Source organism: Peromyscus eremicus, chromosome 10 (assembly GCF_949786415.1).
Source record: "Peromyscus eremicus chromosome 10, PerEre_H2_v1, whole genome shotgun sequence".
Taxonomy (NCBI): Eukaryota; Metazoa; Chordata; class Mammalia; order Rodentia; family Cricetidae; genus Peromyscus; species Peromyscus eremicus.
In genome coordinates, this window is record NC_081426.1 from 85,607,638 (window position 1) to 85,626,275 (window position 18,638).

The 18,638-nt window shown below is 38.1% G+C and overlaps 1 long non-coding RNA gene across 3 annotated transcripts in view; it reads left to right on the plus strand.

Annotated features, from left to right (window-relative positions):
* The window catches only part of LOC131920366 (uncharacterized), a 125,453-nt gene that overhangs the window by 59,199 nt on the left and 47,616 nt on the right, over positions 1-18,638 (plus strand). For all 3 annotated transcript variants that reach the window (XR_009381636.1, XR_009381637.1, XR_009381638.1), the window contains one exon: positions 13,743-13,790. This is a non-coding gene — a long non-coding RNA (uncharacterized LOC131920366). The remainder of the gene's footprint in view (positions 1-13,742; positions 13,791-18,638) is intronic.

Below are 18,638 nucleotides of genomic sequence, written 5' to 3' on the forward strand. Positions count from 1 at the left end.
TAGTGTCACCATATTGGATGGGCTGATCATGATAATTCCTCAAACACATAGGCACTGGCCAACCTAATCTGGACAAGCCCTTACTGAGACTTCCTTCCCAGACAGTTCTAGATTGAGTCAAGTTGACAGTTAAAACAAAGGCTTAGGAACATTTTACCAGGACAAATGAGTCAGGCAGTACACATGACTGACAAAGTACAGGGTCACAGAGTTTGTTTGTACCATGATTATGATATATATGAACCAAAAAGTAAATTTGCTGCATGTTAACAGAATCTTCAGTATATATATATTTTACTTCATCAGCACTCTATGGATCCATTCTTATAGGGTACTTTGAAGATATGCTGTGTGTATACTTCATACATGAGTAGACAGATGTGTGATTTAGCTAACTAATTTCAGGTTCTACAGGTATTTAGAAGTGGAGCCACAGTTTGGCCCATCTGAGTCCAGATTCCTAATCACTGGATGTCTTTTCCTCTAATGTAACAATGAATTCAACTGAAGTGGATATACTCAAAACATATTGTAGATTTTCTCAAAGAACCATTTGTTTCATTGATTCTTTGCATTGTTCTCTTTGTTTCTACTTTATTGATTTCAGCCCTCAATTTGATTATTTCCTGGCATCTGTTTCTCCTGGGTGAGTTTGCTTCTTTTTGTTCTAGAGCTTTCAGGTGCACTGTTAAGTCACTAGTGTGAGATTTCTCCATCTTCTTTATGTGGGCATTTAGTGATATGAATTTTCCTCTTAGCACTGCTTTCATAATGTCCCATAAGTTTGGGTATGTTGTACACTCATTTTCATTGAATTCTAGGAAGTCTTTAATTTCTTTCTTTATTTCTTCCTTGACCCATTGGTGGCTCAGTTGATCATTATTCAGTTTCCATGAGATTGTAGACTTTCTGTAATTTTTGTTGTTGAAATCTTACTTTAAGTCACAATGGTCTGATAAAATACATGAGGTTATTCCATTTTTTTTTATCTGTTGAGATTTGCTTTGTGACCAAGTATGTGGTCAATTTTAGAGAAGGTTCCATGGGGTGTTGAGAAGGTATATCTTTTGTGTTTGAGTGGAATGTTTTGTAGATATCTATCAAGTTCATTTGAGTCATAACATCTGTTAGATCCCTCATTTCTCTGTTAAGTTTCTGTCTAGCAGATCTGTCAGTTGGTGAGAGTAGGATGTTGAAGTCTCCTACCACTACTGTAGGGTTTGAAGTGTGATTTAAGCTTTAGTAATGTTTCTTTTACATATGTGGGTGCCCTTGTATTTGGGGCATAAATGTTCAGAATTGAGACTTCATCTTGGTGGATTTTTTCCTGTAATGAATATGAAATGTCCTTCCTGATCTCTTTTGATTGATTTAATTTGAAGTTTATTTTGTTAGATACTACAACCCACAGCTCCAGAGAAGCTAGCTAACAAGGAGGACCCTAAGAGGGATGCATGGATCACCCTGGGAAGGGGAAATAGATGAGATCTCCATGAGTAAACAGGGCATGAAGGGGGCAATGGAGGGTAGGGGATGGGGAATGAGAACACAAGGGAATGTGATGGTCAAGCTGGAACAGGGACAGAGTGGGAGAGCAATAAAAGAGATACCATGATAGAGGGAGACATCATGGGGATAGGGAGAAACTGGGTGCTATGGAAGTTCCCAGGAATCCACAAGGATGACCTCAGCTTAGACTGCTAGCAATAGTGGAGAGGGTGCCTGAACTAGCTTACTCCAGTAATTAGATTGGTGAATACCCTAACTGTCATCATAGAGCCTTCATCCAGTAACTGATGGAAGCAGATGCAGAGATCCATAGCCAAGCACCAAGCCCAGCTCCAGGAGTCTAGTCAAAGAGAGAGAAGAGGGATTCTATGAGAAAGGAGCAACAAGATCATGATGTGGAAACCTACAGAGACAACCAAACCAAACTAGTGGGAACTCACGAACTTTAGACCAACAGCTGTGGAGCCTCCATGGGACTGGACTAGGCCCTCTACATAAGCAAGAGAGTTGTGTAGCTTGATCTGCTTAAGGGGTCTCCTGGCAATAAGATTAGGATCCATCCCTGGTGCATGAGCTGGCTTTTTGAGTCCACTACCTATGGTGGGACACCTTGTACAGCCTTGATGCAGGGGAAAGGGCTTGGACCTGCCTCAACTGAATGTACCAGGCTCTACTGACTCCCCACGGGAGGCCTTACCTTGTTGGAGGAGGGAATTGGGGTGGGTTGGGGAAAGGAGGCTGGAGGGGCAAGAGGAGGGAAGAGAGGTGGATCTGTGGTTGGTATGTAAAATGAATAAAAAATTCCTTAATAAAAAAAGAAAATATGAAAATTGAAACAAAACATATTGTATGTAATTTCCCAGAATTACTAAGAATATTATTTTAGAAATGATACCTATATAATGGAATGAAATAGAATGCATAGAGCTTTGAGAAGTGTTGCCTGAATAACAGTCTGAAAATAACAGTAAACAATTGTGAGGCATTAACTGCCTGGAGCTGGGGCAAGCAGTCGAGCTGAAATAATAAATCTTTCTTTTCTGTGAGTACGGAGCAGGAGTGAGGAGAGAGTGGGCTACATGATACCTTTGGGGTAGATACGATGGCTCAGCTGGTAAACGGGCTTGCCCTTAAGTCCAATGATCTGAGTTTGATACTTTGAGCCCACAGGTAAAAGCAGAAAATTGATTACTTCTAAATTGTGTTTTGACCCCAGCCTGCAAGTGGTGGCACATATGCACACATACATGCTCATGCATGCATGTACACACACACACACACACACACACACACACACACTGTATAAGAGGGCACATTTGTTACCCCAACTTTCTTTTAGTCCATCTTTGCTCCCTGCACTGATACCTGTTTCTTTTCTGGTAGTTTCTCCCTCTCAACTCTCATGCAGTGCTTAAGGGTGCAGTACATGCACAGAGCTCGTGGCCCAGCCAGGAGAGACTGCTAGCCAACAATTACACAAAGGAAATGTGCTCACATGTCTTCCCAGGTGCCTGGGTGGCGAAGCAGAAGTGGAGACAGCACACTTGGATGAGCGGGGCCAGGCTAGGATGCTCCACATCTTTCTTCCCAACATCTATATTGGATTTTTTTAAAATCATATTTGTGTAATCATGATCTTGTTGAATATCTAGTTTTTTCCCATCTGCCCACTGTCATATTAGAGTAATAAAGAGCAATAGTAAGCTATGATGGGCAAAGTTTTGACTAGGCTGCCATCTTGAACCCCCATGCCAATTTTTGTTCATAACTGAGAGAGTATAATAATGTGCATTTTCATATACTCTGACCATTGCTCGTTTCATTTAAAATTTGATTTGCTACTGTAATAAGGACAAACATTCACTATTAGAATGACAAGTATAATCAGTTTTATGTTTTAATCATTTCACTCATGATAGGCTTGAACATTTCTCTTAGCCATTTGAATTTCCTTTTACATGGTTGAAGTATTTTCCATTTTCATACACTCAGTGGTTTTGTTGACTTATAAGAGCTAAGAAATATACTATACTTTCATTCATCAAATATGCTAAAATATTTTTAAGTTACCTTATGACTTTTACTGCTGCTTAGATAATTTTTAACATGAGAAATCTCCAACTTCTACTTGGTTAAAGTATCTTTTCCAATTAAAGATCAGAGAATTCATCCCGTGAATTCTCTTTTAGGCTGTGTGTCATTCCATATTTATTTCTCCAATGCCTCTGTGATTAGCAGCTCATATTTTATTCTATCAAATCAACAAATAGAACCAGAAATATTTATTTCTGGTGTATTTACTCAAGTGGTACTCTCTTTTCCTTTCCATCAACTCAGATTTGTACCTATGAGTCTATCAAATAATTAAATATTTTTATCTATCTCTAATTTATAGTGTTTCATTTATTTAACTACAGTTACATGAAAGTACAGAATTTTATTTATTATTATTTCTGTCACTATACATACTCACTATAATTATTTCCAGGGATTTTATTATTTCATATGATTTTTTTGTTTGTTTTGAGACAAGGACTTATGTGATTCATATTGGCTTCAAACTCACAATTCTACTTCCTCTGATACTTGAGTGCTAAGATGATGGGCTTGCCCACCATGCCTGGCTCACATTATCTTGACAATGCTGTGAGTTTTTTACAGTTTCCTCCACAGAGCATAGTACAATGAAGAATAAAAATGAGATACTACAAAGAAATTATTTTAAAATTAGATTTTACTTATAGTTGCATATGAAAAGATTTAAACAATGTTAAATTCTATCTTGCTATCACATTGCATATAGCAAATTGTACTCTCTCTTTGGCAAAGTTTTAAACATAGGAGGGGTCCACAAGACCTTGTCAGTGTTATTTCTGGACTTCAATATTTTTAGTTGCTATCTAAAATTGAATGATTTTTAGTTGACAATAAGAAATCACACATATTTCATATACAACATGCACTTTGGAATGACTAAATGCAGCTAATTAGTGTTTTGTTGCCTCATGTAGTTATTTTGGTGATTAGAATATTTGATACTGACTATGCAATTTTTAAGAATTTATTGTTAGCACAAAATAGTTGTAAGTGTATTGATTGTATGTTGAAGACAGTTTTATAAATACATGCATATATAAAAATATATAAGCATATAATATTTATTTATTTTTATTTTATGTGAATGGTTGTTTGCCTGCATATGTCTGTATACTACATGTGTGCGTTGTCCACAGAGTCCAAAAGAGGGTGTTGGAATCCCTGGCAGTAGAGTTATATAAGGTTGTGAACCACCATGTGGGTGCTGGGAATTCCATCTGGATCCTCTGGAAGAGTAGCCAGTGCTCTTAAATTCCAAGCCATTTCTGTAGTCCCCTATCCCCCTCTTTGTCTCCCTGTGTGTGTCTCTATGTGACTATCTTATTTAATTTTCTCATTACTTTCATGTGCTTTTCTGTCTTTTGGAGGTTGTTTTGTGAGACAAGATCTCACTATGTAGCCCTGGATGGCCTGGAAGTCATGGACCAGGATATCTGCTAACACAGAGATCCTCCTGCTTCTGCCTCCTGATGTGCTGTGATCAAAGATGTGTACCGCCATGCTTGTCTGGCGTTTTCTTTAATATGTGTTGTTTTTACAGAAAGGATATGTCTCCCTTTCCCTATTCATGTTCCTATTTATTTTGTTTCACTGTAGTAGTTAAAATTTCCTCCACAGATTTAATTGTGCAATGATTGGGACATCCTCATTTGACCTAAAGGAGTGCATTTCACTATTTTGCAGTAATTTGATCTCAACTTCTTCAACATATTAAAAAATAAGTGGCTATTTCATCATTTAATGTATTTCGGTGAGAAATGTTCCTCTTTATGTGAGGCCTTCTTAGCCAATGAGTAGAGTCCACGCTTTTCTCAGTTTCTGTCTGTTGGGAGGATGCAGCACTATTAACAACTGAGAACTAGACTTAGGCACTTTAGCCTCTTAACTGGGCAGAGTAGAATTTGCTGCTCTTAAAATACATTGTCTTTACCAATTTAACTTCTTTTCTTGTTGTTTTGTTTTTGTAAACCTAACTAAATAAAATACGTTTTTGTGTGCTGTGGAACAGACATGATCAGCTCCTCAAATGTTGAAAGAATTTATCCATTAGGCAGTCTTAGGAATCGAACCTTTGGAAACCTAAAAATGTATATTTTTCTGCTCTTTTAGTGCTATGTGCCCTTGATAAAGTTTACTGCCATATCTTCTTATGACATAAGACTATCATGAAGGTATTGAAATTAATTTTTTTTTTTTTTGATTTTCGAGACAGGGTTTCTCTATGGAGCTTTAGGTTTGTGTGTGTGTGTGTGTGTGTGTGTGTGTGTGTGTGTGTGGTGTGTGCGTGTGTGTGTGTGTGTGTGTGTGGTGTGTGTGTGTGTGTGTGTGGTGTGGTATATGGTGTGTGTGTGTGTGTGTGTGTTGTGGTATATGGTGTGTGTGGTATGTGTGTGGTGTGGTATGTGGTGTGTGTGTGTGTGTGTGTGTGTGTGTGCGGTGTGGTGTGTATATATGTGTGTGTGGTGTGTGTGTATGGTGTGTGTGTGTTTGTGTGTGTTGTGTGTGGTGTGTTGTGTGTATATGTGTGTGGTGTGTGTGTGGTGTGTGTGTGTGGTGTGTGGTGTATGTGTGTGTGGTGTGTGTGTGTGTGGTGTGGTGTATGGTGTGTGTGAAGTGTGTGTGGTGTGTGGTGTATGGTGTGTGGTGTGTGGTATGTGATGTGTGTGTGTGGTGTGTGTGTGTGCGTATGTGTGTGTGGTGTGGTGTATGGTGTGTGTGAGGTGTGTGTGGTGTGTGGTGTGTGGTATGTGGTGTGTGGTGTGTGTGTGTGGTGTGTGTGTGTGGTGTGTGTGTATGTGTGTGTGGTGTGGTGTATGGTATGTGTGTGTGTGGTGTGTGTGTGGTATGTGGTGTGTGTGTGTATGTGGTGTGTGTGTGTGGTGTGTGTATGTGTGTATGGTGTGGTGTATGGTGTGTGTGTGTGTGTGGTGTGTGGTGTATGTGTGTGGTATGTGGTATGTGGTGTGTGTATGTGTGTGTGGTATGTGGTGTGTGGTGTGTGATGTGTGGTGTGTGATGTGTGGTGTGTGTGTGTGTGTGGTGTGGGATTCTGCATGTGTATGTTTGTCCAGTCAGATGCATGTGGAGGCCACAGAATGATATCCAGATGTCGTTCATCTTTGCTCTTTATTTTTTGAGGTAGCATCTCTCATTCAACCTGCAGTTCACTGCTTGGGTAGACCAGCGGACCAGCGAGCCTGTAGGTCCATGCTGCCATGCCAGGCCTTTATGTGGGTTCTGGACTGAGGTCCTGGTGCGTGTGCATGTAGAACCTTAACTCACTGAGTCATCTTCTCAGCCATCAAATTCGTTATCATAAAATAGTCTCAGCCTTAATTTGTTCCATAGTAATCATTAAAATTTTCTATATATTTAATTAATTCTGGCAATGAGTACTTCAAAGAAAATAGTAGACTTGTGTAACTTATTTTAAAATAAATTTTATAGCTGGGTATGGTGGAGCTAGAGTTTTCCTGCCTGGCCCACAGTCAGGACAAATCTCTATTACCCACCAGTCCCACAGCCGCTCAGACCCAACCAAGTAAACACAGAGACTTATATTGCTTACAAACTGTATGGCCGTGGCAGGCTTCTTGCTAACTGTTCTTGTATCTTAAATTAATCCATTTCTATAAATCTATACCTTGCCACGTGGCTCGTGGCCTACCAGCATCTTCACATGCTGCTTGTCATGGCAGCGACTGGCAATGTCTCCCTCCTCCGCCTTCCACTTCCCAGAATTCTCCTCTCTCCTTATCCTGCCTATACTTCCTGCCCGGCCACTGGCCAATCAGTGTTTTATTTTTACAGAATGATATCCACAGCAGTATGGATGCACACCTTTAAACCTAGTGCTTGGGAAGCAGAGGCAGGTGGATCTCTGTGAGTGCAAGGTCACTGTGGTCTGCAAAGCAAGTTCCAGTCAACCAGGTCTATCCTGTCTCAAAAAACAAAACAAAACAAAACAAAAACCAAAATTTTATTGCTAAATAACATAAATACAATGACGGCATGTTTTCTTAATTTGAATTTTAATGAATTGACAAATGTATGTAGGACTACACCCATTCATCTATTTTTAGTGTCTCATAAATAATATTTCCTTCTAGTTTTAGACTGACCTTTCTTTCCTAATATGAGCATTTCAACCAATACATTTACTTGAAGCTCTGATTTAGAGGCACCCCACAAAATTTAATGTGTTTTGTTCCCAGTCCCATGAAGTCAAAATATTTTATGATTTCTCCTTTTAATTTTGTATTTGATCCAAAGATCTATTTAGGCAAATTTGTTTAATTTTCAAATATTATCTCATTCTTATATTTTTTAAGAAAATAGTTTTTAGTTTCTTTTTATTGTTTGACAGCTCCCTACACTTAATATAATGAATTTTAGTCGTTTTTTTTTACCCCCACCCCCCTTATTCACATTCTTCCTTTCTGTCTGGAATCTTCTTTTTATCAAATCCATGTACCACTTTCATGCCTTCTTTTTGTGTGTGGTCTGCTGAGTTTAATTAGAGTTTCAAATTTCCAGATTTTAATCATTGACTTCCAGTTCAATCATGTGATGGTCAGAATCTGTACTCTGATTTCCATACGTACTAGTTTGTTCAAGCCTGCTTGGCTGGCTTCTGTTATGTAACATTAAGTATGTCTAGTTGTTTGGCTGTCTTGTATGCTCTTAATATTTCATATCTGCTTATTCTCCTTATTGGAGTGGACTGTTGAAACTTGCAGCTGTAATTGGAGATGAGTCTCATCTCAGCTTTGCTTTGTCATTATGAAACCCCATTATTTAGCATACACTCATTTAAAATAATGCTTAGTCTCTGGAGAAGAGATTACATGAGTGTACCATCACATCTGGTACTATAGTAATTTTTGCCTTTATTTTTTTCCCAGATTAAAATTATTGTTTTTTGTTTAACCTTAGTTTTTCTTTTATTGTTTTAAAATTTTTACTGCTTTTGTTGCTTGGGCGCATGGATTTTTGCAATGAGGCTCATTCTGATCTTTGTTGCTCTGTGATATGTAATATTTTCCTCCTACACTGGCTGTATTTTTAATTCTTTATGATAGTAGTTTGAGCCATTAGATTATTATGTACCTTGGTTGGTTTTACTTATTTTCATCCTGCTGTTTGAACTTAGGATTGGAATCTATAATTTCCATCGATCTTGAGAGAAGTTTTGAGAATTCTTTCTTCAAATGTTCTTCCCCCTTTAAATATTTTATCCCATCTCTACCAGTGGTTTTCATCTTTGATTCAAAATAATAAACACAAAGAAATATTGATGAGATTTTGTGATGTGTTGCTTTGTTTAAGAGATAATAACAAAACAATTTTATTATTACTTAACAATATTTATTTATAAAATTGTTTTAACTTATATTTAATATAGCTTTTCAGGAAGTTTTGATAGTAATTGAAAATGATAGACACCAAGAAAATGTTGACAATATACTGTAATAAGGCCTACAATTGGAGTTTCGATTTTGCACTATTGGAAAGCATAAAATGGAGCAACTTCTAAAGGTGGGGTGACCTGTCAGAGAAGAGTAGTGACATTTCAGCTGGGTATTGAAGAATGATGATAATGATGATGCTTGCTTAAGACAGGAGGAAGAGAGATTTGTCACAGACAAAACAGAACCCTGGAAGGGTTATGAGATATAAACCAACTTTACTTCTTGAGAAATTATGAGGCATTTACTGTTACAGAAGTCGGCTTGTGAAGAAAGGAATGCTTAGCAGGTGGCTCCAGATTATGGATATCTTTGACCACTAGCATAACAAGTATGGATTTGAAATAGAAGTGGAAATTTGGCTATCTTTCCATGGGAAGTTATTTTATATGAGTGTCAACAGGATAAAGACTTAATCAAATATGCAAGTAATCTTTTTTTTAAGCAACTTAATCATAAGCACATTGTACTGCTCCAGTTTTCCCAATCTGTCACAATTTCACATGGACAAATAACTATTCACTAGACTTTTTTGGGCAGCTTTTCATGCGCCAAGTGAGAACATGTACCAGATCACCTGGAGAACTGCCTTAATCTCACTCACATGGCCACATCAAACAGATCTTAGCCTTTTACATTTCAGATATTTGGGGTATAGGTATGGTAGCCCCCCATTTAAAAAAATTAATGACTTAATTTACTGAACAATGAAGGAACGATCTAAAGCTAACATTGACTCTTGCCAAGGATCACCTAGAGAGATAGTAGATTTCCCCACACCAGTTTCTATCCCTTTAAACTGATAATTTAGAGAAGAATAAAAAAAAAGAATCCTGGAAATTAATGGCAATTTTGAAATAGAATATTTTGTCAAAATCAAATTCATTTCATTAAATGCTTGAGAAGAATGCAACGAGTAAATGAGGTATGAATAACTGTAAGATGGGACAATTACCACCTCAGAAACAATATATTTGTGAAGTTAATTCCTCTTGAACATGAACAATCCCCTTACACTTGACCCCTTTCTACTGCCTCTCCCATGCTTGAACTCTCCTTGAACTTTGAAGATCCATCTTGAGGGTATGATATGGCCATCTCTTTTGCATCTGGTTATTTTAGCTCCAATTTGCAGCCCTAAAATGGCAATTATGGTGATATATTGCTCAAGTCACCCGACATGGATTAGTATCAGGATCAGCACATTTATGCACACGAGTAGGGAATGGAGACTGTGGCTCTGATTTTAAATGACTTGATTAATTCTGAAACAACATTTCAGAGTCCATTAGGTCCAGCAGGTGTTGGGGTGCAGGCTGTGTTTTCCCCTAAGCAGCAGACTCGATTAAAGTACCAAAGTATTTTGGACTTCCATGTTATCTTTCCTAAGGTAGTTTCTGTTCATTCTGCTAAATCCCTCTAATGCCCACCATCTCTGAGAGAGATCCTCAACTTGTTTAGCCCCAATCTGTCTCCTTTGTCTGTTGCTTACACAATGTATTCTGTTCTTGTTGAGGAATTAATTTGCATGACAGAACACTCCAAGCACCCCGTTGCTAAAAGGCCCGACCACTCAGGTCAAAATCAGGCCAGTTGTGCTGTTTATCCTGAGGGCCATTTCATCAGCAACTTGTGTCAAGGTTAGAAATGTGTCCACTAAATGCCTTGCTTCAATGCTTTCTTTCACTACCCAGAAGACATATGCATGACACTATGCATCTCCCCTCTGCCCTCCACTCCATCTGGATGTCACCATTCTAATAAAAATGTTTAGGGGTGGGTGTTACATTTAAGGTCTTTGGAGTATTAAAACCTTAGATTCTTTGTTGGTTTTCATGGATTCTAAGGTGACTTCCTTTGAGAAATTCTTACAATGGGCCATTCATGCTTCATTAGTTCCAATTATTTACAGCATAAAGAAACTTATAATGGATATATAGTACAACATTTGTAGACTAATCTCAAAACACGACTCTATGAATAGCCTCGTTGTTTGAATCCCTGGTATAGTGTGTGTGTCTCTACCACAGTATGCACAGCATGTGTTCCAGTGATTTGTGAATTACTATATTTATTTTCCTCAAGAATCACATCCCATTCTATCTTTATGCCTATGACATACTTATCCACCATCTAGGCATCTATTTAACACAGTTAGAACCTTTTTATTACTGTTTTTTAGGTACTAGATTAATATTAAAATACTTTTAATCACACATACTAACATGTTCTTGGCAACTAAACAAAAGGACAAATCACGCAGTTTTAGTCACTTGCAGTTAATCCTGTCTTTACAAGAACAGGATGTAATGAGAATATGGTAAGGGTGTAAACTGTATAGAAATAGGAGGAAGAACATTGTTCACCATGACCAGTCAGTCTTTTCACTATTGCCTGAGCAACCTGAAGATGCCATATAACCTTTCTTATCATCAAAATAGAGGTAAAATTATTTGTCCTACTCAAATTATAGAGTTGTCAAAAAGGATTTAATGAATGAATAAATCTGAAAACATTTTGCAACCCAACAAGACTACTGAGATGATGACAATGGAGAGTATCTGTTTATGTTTCAGATAAGATATGTTTGGGAATAATATTGCCCATCACAAGAAAATCAATGTTCATTATGAGATAGTGATAGGTCTTCCCAGAACTATTTTTCTGCATTGCTGGAATCACGCTCTACCTGCTAAAGAGGTTCTTGAACATGGGAAGATTCAGAGGATTGCTTGCATCCTGCAGTCAAGTTATCTCCGAAACACAGGGAATTAGATAATGTTGAGTTGCATGTATTCATGCCTCCTACGTTTCAGTTCTATCAGCCAGTCTACCCATGAGAGGAAGGAGCTGAGGGAGATGCTGTCATACTTCTTTCCTGTTTTGCTGTCTGGGGAATAGAGCTGAAATTCCTTAATTTGATGAAAACAAGAGGAGCAATTCTGTGTCCCACAGTACCTCCTCCTCATCTGTCGCTTCTTGCACAACTCTTCCACAGTAGACACTCTGGCTGTTGGAGGTAGTGATGTTGATCAAAGGCTTGCAAACAGGAAGACTCTTTCTAGCCTGTATCTCTTGAAACTCCCGCCTTGCCCATGAAGTAGCCTCACCGTGTCTGTATAAAGAAGCATGAAGTTGCTCAAAACTTTCACCCTTTCAGGGATACTTGCTTTATCTCCTCTTGCATTCCAGGAATATAAGCTGGTTGGTTTTAAATGGTAGGTGGTCATGTATTTCAAATACCTTAATAAATGCCAATCATTAAGCTGAGCACTCACTGATGAAATGGAAGAAAAATACCAATATTTTGTGCATGATATTTTATAAATTTCATCATTTTTGATATTATTTTACTTTTATGGGAAATACATAGGTAGGAAAAAAAGGCTAATTAAATCTCACAAATCTGGCTAAACAACTAATAATATATGAAGCCATTATGCCAAGTGCTATAGAGCATGAAAAGAGACCAAGACATAAATGGTTTCTATATAGTGTATCTGAACAAGTTCATCCATAGGAATTTATATCATGGTAGAAATATATTGAAGTAAGTTCCAATCCTTGGAGGCCAAAGAGATAACTCAGAGACAAAACCAAAAGCAAGACAGAAGCCTGAACTGTCCAGATTAAAAATAAAGGAAAGGAAAGAGAACCATGTGCTAAGACAGGGATTCTAGCCCGTGGGAAGTGCAGCTGAATGGACAGACACACAGAATCCCTTGAAGTATTATACAGCTGGTCAATAGCACAGAACCATAAGTTCCTGGGGGACCTTTGAATAGCTCAACTCAGCTTTCAGCTAAAATATGTGGGACGTAAGAGGAGGATATATTGTTAACAGATTATTAATATTTTATCCTGGGTTTTAATTTGGATCAATAAGTTCCTTGTTGTAACTTATTCTAAGTAGGTGAGAGCTTCCACAATTTGAAACCTTAACATCTTTATGCCACATAAAGTTTCCACAAATAGAGTCACTTTTTACTGCACATCGCATCATTTCTAGATTTTGTAAAAACAAAAATGTTTCTTTAAACAAAATTAAAGTTCTCATCGTTCTCCCCTTTAGAAAAGAACCAAATTCCACGATGAAAATATCCACCAGGACTCTAGCCTGTGTTGAAGGTGTCAGCTGGAGAGGAAATAAATGCTAGGTCCGTTTTCATTTGCGTCATCAAGTTTCTTAGTTCTAACTCACTACAGACTTTTGAAAGTTTGAAATACAGTTGTATTAAGGAAAATCTCTCATCATTTCAGTAGTGTCTTTCCTCAGGTAACTTCTGATCACAGGGAGTTCATTCCCTCTGGATCAACCCATAGTTTTGGTACAGTTAGTGACCAGACAGCTATTTTATTGAGGAAAAAAAAAAAAAAAAACACAGTACCTTACAACTTCCCTTCCCTAGTTTCGATTTTGACCTTCAGACAGATTGTTGAGACCCGCGCTCATCTGTGAATTTAATTTCTTTCAGGCGTTTGACTGTTTTTCTTCAATTCTTCCAGGTCACTCATGTTCACATCCTGCAGTCATTCTCGGGATATTTTTCAGAGGGTGTTTTAAGGATAATCTTTGTCGTATGTAATAATTTCCTTAATATTGATATCTCTCTTCTACTCTCCCATAAATTTTATAAAAACCTTTTATGCATTTCTCTTTTCACACAGAAATACTTCTGGGTGACTTGAGACACTGAGCGGTGGACTTTGGATGAGGTGAGTGCACCCTGTTTTAAGGTTTGAGAGGGGATCAGAAGGAAAAGGAATTTTTAAAGTGGATTGTGCTATGGCATTATTATGGACCATTTGCTCATCCATCAGTTTCTGAGTGGGCAGAAAACACCACCAGCCCATTTTCTTAACACTTAGTAGTGAACGAACACAAAACGATATATCTATCATATTCTATGTGGTCACCTATACCTGTATCTTCTAGGTAATCTTTTGGGGACTCAAAGCAGGGAAACATTCCAAAGGATTGATGTCAGTATTTTCTCTGTGGTAAGACATCTTGTTCTGAGTCTCATTGCTTAAGTTCTGAAACCACGCTTAGTCATTATTTGGGACAGAGAATAAGAGATGAAAAATGAAAGGAATGGACGATGGATATATGAACACATTTATCACTAATTTGCCTTTGCTTGAGAGTTGAAAAACAAATACTAATTATTACCCAGAAACAAACACTTAATTGATCTAAAAGAAACTGAGAATCTGACTTGTATATTGGAATTATCTTGCCCTGAAAGATTCATTTTCCTTATGGGTTTTGAATCATGGCAGAGTTATTCAAACAGGAACAAAAGAGTTTCCTTGAAGTTTAGTATTAAGGGAGAGGACTATAAAGGAAAGTGAACAGATGTTCTAACAAGTTCAGAAAAACATTCGTATGAATGGAGGTAAAGTGTGAGTCCTGCCCATAGTCAGCAGAGGGTTGGATATCAGTCTGAATGGGCATCCTCATCTTAACACAGAATCCTGTATCAGAACTTCCCAGCTGATGTCTTCCTCAAATACCAGGTACTTGTTAACATGTGTGTCTATAGAAAATGGGTACCAGAACCTTGAGATCACTAAAAATTGTAGAGCAAACTTCATGCTGTGATGTACTGCAGGGGGATCCTCTTTTCAAGTCTGTGCTGGATGCCTCTGAGCCACTCCAGCATTTTGCCAACCTCCAACTCTTTAAGACACCATCTGACACTGCTTGTGTCCATAATAAATGAGGAGGAGGGGCTCCATCCCATTCTCTCCACAGAGCTGAGAATTCCCATTGAAAACTTCGGAGGAAGAATCTGTATCTGACCCATTCCTTTGTTCACATTTCTCTCTGCTAACCACTGAAGTGGCAGGTTTTTAGCACTGGACATCCAAGAAGGACACAAGAAAAGCAACACACAGTTATACAAATCCTTATTTATCATCACTGTAAAATTCTACTTTCTTAGAATTTCCGTTTTTTTTTTTTTTTTTTCTGGTGGCAGCATAAAGGCAGTTAGAGAGACTTTTGGTGACATTCCCTTTGTTTAATGAAGCTTGGAGTTATGGGCAAGTGCCTTGAACTGCCGTTATTATCTGCATGAGTGAATAAGGGCTGAGGGTCCAGATCTGTGCAAAGAGTTTTATTGCAAATAGGCACATTGATCATCCATAATCAGACCTACCAGGTCAGCAGTGCTGAGGAGGTAGCAGCTCTGAAAAAGCTGACCAAGAGAGCAAGGGAGCTCATAGATTATCACCACAGTCAAGCAGAGTGAGTTTTCTTCTCTCCCACGGTGGTAGAAAGGGAGTGGGAAGCAAATACATTTGAATCTCATCCTATCGAGCCAATCACCGGTCCTCTGAGGGTTCTCCATGTTTCTGCAGCTCTGCTTCTGAAAAAGGTGCATCCCCATGATGCAGGTTTGTGCTTTGTGTCTCTGGTGTCACACTATTTAGAGCCCTGTGGAGTCGCTTCATTGTCAAGAGCTCTTCTTCCGATTTCCCATTTGCTCATTCAGGGTCACGTTTGGAAAAGACCACAAGAGAAAGGCTCTTGTTTGAAGCCTCAGTGTGATTGTGGAAACGAATGGTTTTTTTTTCATCATTTGAAATACATTTTTAATTTGCTCAAATTTCATTTAAATTCAGCTTTGTGTAGCTTGTGGTACTTGCAGAAGCCCCATGAGCAGATTACTGTTATCGTGCAGTGGGAAGACGTTTTCTCAGGGCTGTGTCTCTGTAGGTGCTGGATGATCACCAGCACCACTAAGGGGTAAAGAAGATGGGATGCAGCGTGTTAAGCTGAAAGTTTGGAAGACCTGGAGATCCATGCATCCTTAGGCTTTACACCTACTGGTTCTTTGATAGACAGTAACCAATGTGAGGAGGGAGTTTTCAGTCTTCACCAAATGCTGCAATTGAACTGTCGGGGATACAGAATTTGAGCAGAGCTTGAAGTCAAAGAGGATTTTTGTTTGTTTGCTTACTTCATTTGTTTTGTTTCTATAGACTAAACAGCGCATGTTGAGAACTTAATTTGATGTCCCAGGTTCATACATAAAAGTGATGCTACAAGCTCACCGTACACTGAGTGTCTTAGGGTTTCTATTGCTGTGATTAAAACCATGACCAAAAGCAACTTGGGGACGAGAAGGTTTACTTCACATTACAACTCTCCCATTATACTTCACCACCAGGGAAAGTCAGGGTCAAAACTCAAGGTAAAAACCTGGAAGCAAGAACTGAAGCAGAAGCCGTGGAAGAACGCTGCTTCCTAGCTTCCTTCCTGTGGCTTGCTCGGTTTGCTTTCTTAGAAGTATCCACACATGTCCACTCAATTGACCTGGTGACTTATACCAAGCAATGCCAGATGGTTGTCAAGACTGAGGCATTTACTGACTCATGTGGATGATGACTCCCTTAATTTTTAGTATCACCTGATAGTCAGCTATGCTAAGTGGACATAGGATGCTTTGAAGAGTTAAGAAGGAAAGTAGAACCAGTTTGTCAATCACTTTTTTAGACTTGATTCTACCATTGACATTAACTATGACCATGATTCTCCTACCATATTAAGAAATGAGTAATGATTTCTATTCTAAAATAACCAAATGTGTACACCTTAAATATGGAAGCAATTCTTGGTTTTTCCATCCACAAACAAAATGATGCTAAAATCATCAAAACCTAGCAGGGTTTGATTAATAATTTTTTTTTTACTTATCTAATTACTTAGTCAATACTTAAGATAATAATTTTATGTAAGTCATTAAATAGAGGAAAGTGAATCTTTGAATTTTTGAAGTAGAATGTATTTTCTGGCATCATTTCTCATTTCATAACTAAATAATCTTAAGGCTGAGACTGGATAAGTGCGAATACATATTGTAACCTGTAACAGGCTTTCTTTTGGGCCGTGAGCCAGCTCCCAAATCATGGCATAGAGAATCATTATTAGTTATGAATGCTCAGCCCTATCTTATGCTTGTTTCTTACTAGCTCTTATATTAATCTGTTTCTCTTCATCTACATTTGCCGCAGAGCTTTTTACCTTTCTTCCATTCTGTATGTCCTACTCCTTGTCTGACGGGCTGGCCACTGCCTGCCTGGCTGCCTGGCCCCAGGTGTCTCCCTCTTTTTCTCCCTCTTTTTCTCCCTCTTCTCTCATTCTCTTTCTTCTCCTCCCTTCTCTCCTACTTATTCTCTCTGCCAGCCAGTCCCACCTATCCCTCCACTGACTATCTATTGACTGCTCAGCTTTTTATTAGACCAATCAGGTGCCTTAGACAGGCAAGCAACACATCTTTACATAATTAAACAATGAAGCATAAACAAATGTAACACACCTTTACATAGTTGCAGTAATATTCTGCAACAGTAACCTCTCAAAAAACCCCTAAAATATGCATAATAAATATAAAAGGTAAAGTGAGATATAATATTTTAAAGTGTAATGGTTAATATACTAAAACTCATGAAAAGAACATGAAGATATGACAGATAAGAAAAAACTGAATGAGAAGACTCAAGCACTTGGAGAATATCAAGTTATATATACTACAACTACATCAATAATTATGTTAAACATAGAAGTTTTCACTCACTGTTTCTACCTTTTTTCGAATTCTATTTTCAGATTCTGTACTGACTTCCTTATTTAATTCACTTATTTGTTTTTGACCTTCTGGAATTCATCCAAGACTCTGTGTCCTCTTTGATTTCTTTGAACATACTTAAAAACTTTCTTTTGAATTCTTTGTTTGGGGTTTCATCTAATACATTTTCATTGAAGGCCTTTATTGCGAAATTAGTAAATTTGGAGGAGTGATTTGACTTGTTTTTTTCCTGTTTTTTGTGCTTTTGCATTGGAACTTGTGTAACTAATAGTAGGACACTGGCTGGGTTATTATTAATAATTTTTTTGAGACAGCATCTCATTATGTAGTTCTGGCGTTCATGGAACTCACTGTAGGCTGGCATTGCATGTATAGATTTCCACCTGCCTCTATTTCCCTGTGATTAAAGGCATGTGCCGCCACATGAAGCTATGGAATAATTTTTTAGTCACTGTTATTCCTTTAATGGAAGTATTTGCAACGTCCACGAGCAACTAGGCTCTAATAGGGAGGAGGTGTTTGATTTTTTTCTCTTCTAGCATAGGGGGTCTTCATTAGCAACTATATCCTCAGTCCAGATGTTAAGAGGACCAAGTTCAGTCTGCAGCATTGCCTTGAGAGTAGAATACTATCTAAAAAAAAAAGCCACCATTAAAGTGGTAGGCCAAGAATATAGTGCATTAACATTAACAGTCAATAAAATCAATTACACATTCAACTCCAATCACTGATAGCATTTGTGAGCTAAGATATTAGTCCCCGTGTTTATGAGTGGAAAGGGGAAAAACAAACAATAAGTCTAGTGATAGTATTGATATGATAGAGAAAATAAAAGTGTGAAAAGCTAGAAGAGGCTACAATGGACAAGGGGTGATGAGGAGACTCAGGTTACAGGTAGAACAGAGGGGGTAAAGATAATCAGATAGTCTAAAACAATCTCAGCTTTCAGGAGGTTGAGACAGGGCAA